General features: G+C 40.6%; 1 protein-coding gene across 1 annotated transcript in view; it reads right to left on the bottom strand.

Moving 5' to 3' along the window:
• The window catches only part of wdr19 (WD repeat domain 19), a 41,987-nt gene that overhangs the window by 28,724 nt on the left and 10,763 nt on the right, over nt 1-2,500 (bottom strand). The window lies entirely within an intron of this gene.

Genomic DNA, 2,500 nt, shown 5'->3' on the forward strand with positions numbered 1-2,500 from the left:
GTAAATAGAGCTCAATATAGAAATATGTCCACATATGCAGTCGAGACTGACGCGGCTTTTTTCTGAATTTCTACAAACACCATTTCATTTTATAGTAAATGAGTTTGGGCTGGTTTATGTTTATGAACAGACGCCTACAGATCAACATAGTAAAGGAGCTCATCTGTGATCCTGAGTTTAAAGCCAGTTTTTATTCAACTTAAACTTGGAACTAAGTTGTAAATAAATCTGAAACTGAAACTTTGCTTGTGTGTAAAAAGTGATTTCAGAGCCACTCGGTTCTCCCTGATGGAAACTGTTTACCTTCAGTGTTTTGTGCTTCTGATCATTTTAATAGACGTCAGCGTCACTAATTAATGACGTTCTATTAAAAGACTGGTTTACCAAGAGAGACGCTGGAGGACTTTCACCTGAAATGAGTTCATGAAGCCAGTCTGGTTATAAAAATGATAACAGGACATCAGAGCCAGAATTACTCTTTTAGTACTTTTACTTTATACTTAAGTACATTTGAAGGGAAATACTTTAGTACTTTTACTCAAGTGGAGGTCTAAAGGGAGGAACTTCTACTTTTACTGGAGGAATATTTTACCTTGGGTGTCTCTGCTTTAACTCCAGTACAGGGTTTGTGAACTTCGTCCACCTCTGTTTGACATTGCATGAATGGAGTCCATTAATCTTAAGCACAGACAGCGGACAGCTGTGTTTGTTGAGCGCGCTGTGTGGATGAGGAGTGTGATCTATTCATACCGTCCAATACAGATGACATTCAAAAGATACTATGACCAACCAAATAACAAAATCAGGGCAGCGCATCAGATCTGGGCCACATTAACCCATAGAACGTTCACACTTTGGCTCATTTTAACTTAAGGTGTGTCCAGACTTGGCAGGTTTGGTTCCATTTAAACGAACTCTGGTGCAATAGCTCTGTTGTGCGGTTCGTTAGAGCAACTTCCATTCGAACACCAGGACCCTGTGAGCAGGTCAGTCTTGGTTAGCTTCAAAAAAACTCTGAAGCATCTGAAGTATTACCACAATACAAACCAAAGATATCTCAACAGATCAAAGACGGTTATTCAGAGAGGAGCCAACAGTTGTCACAACATCCCTAGACAGATAAAGTGAACCAGAACTTTCTACTCCGATCTGGACCAAGGCAACCCGATTACAAGCATAATCGCACCCTTCAAGCACCACCTGAAGTGCTGCGATTGGACAGCAGTGTGTTTTGGTTGCATTTATGCTTGGCCTGATCCCAATCCCATCAGCCCAAGAAGCGTGAAGTGGCTATGTGTAAACAGGCAAAAGGCGGCGCAGTACAGGTTTAGTCCTGCTGCTATAATTCCAGACATTTATCTGATTAGAAAAAGAAAAAAGGGAAAGAGCACTGAATCCCACTGCAGTGGTGATAAATCAGGCATATGCAGCACATTCATTAACACTGCAGCAACCCTGCCTCACGTCTCGGGAACAAAGGAAGCACACGCATGTTCCCCTCTCCCTCTTTTTCTCGTCTTCTCAGTGTGAGTCATCAGAGTGTTGACCTGGGGTGGGGCATGTTAGGACCAGCCCGTTTATGGTTCTTATCTGGCCCAGCAGATGAATTTGGAACAGATGTTTTAAATTAAAAGCCACCTTGTGCACCAAAATGGACTGTTTGCAAAACAACGACTGACATGATGCTCCACCAATCACCGCTCCTCAGAATAAACCCGCAGTGAGAATGGCAGTGGCAGTAAAGTTGTCATGATTATTGATGCCATTACACATTGGACGCAACATGAATAGAAGACATTAAGACGAAATGAACCTACTAACAGGATAGCTCTAATATACATGTGATTTTTGGGGGGAATTTAGTCGAGATGTTCACACCACGATAAAAAGACGGGAAATATCTATCAGAAGGTCATACGCTTGTCAAGAAAGGGGCTTCAGCCCAGCTCAGATCCACTAACATCAGTTGAACATGATGTCTAATAAGGAATAAACTTGCTACCTTCTCATCTTAGCTGCTGACCTTGATGATGGCTTAATACATTCATCAGATTATACAGGTCTGCTCATGTTTGTGATTAAAACATTCTGTTTGTACATAAATCTTATATATATATATATATATAAAAATATAAATAAATTAATTTGCATAGAACTTTAAAAGATCAGCCTCCCCTAAACACACAGTGTAACTAGCAGAACATCAAACCTTTCTCTACTCAAGGTAATGTCACTGAATAACAAACCCTGCTGATGTGAGATCTTATTAAAGAGCAGAAGTTAGATTTTATGTTTCTGTCGAGAAACATGGCTTAGTGATGATGGCACAGCAGCTCTACTTGAAGCTGCTCCTGAAAAGTACAGATTTATGCATTCAGTAAAACTGGGCAGACGAGGAGGAGGAGTGGTCTACATTTATAATAGTGATTTTATCTGCAAGTCTACCTCTATTGGAGAATTTATGTCTTGAGTGTTGCAATCCACCTTGTTAACGTTACGC

Source organism: Pygocentrus nattereri, chromosome 22 (genome assembly GCF_015220715.1).
Source record: "Pygocentrus nattereri isolate fPygNat1 chromosome 22, fPygNat1.pri, whole genome shotgun sequence".
Classification (NCBI taxonomy): Eukaryota; Metazoa; Chordata; class Actinopteri; order Characiformes; family Serrasalmidae; genus Pygocentrus; species Pygocentrus nattereri.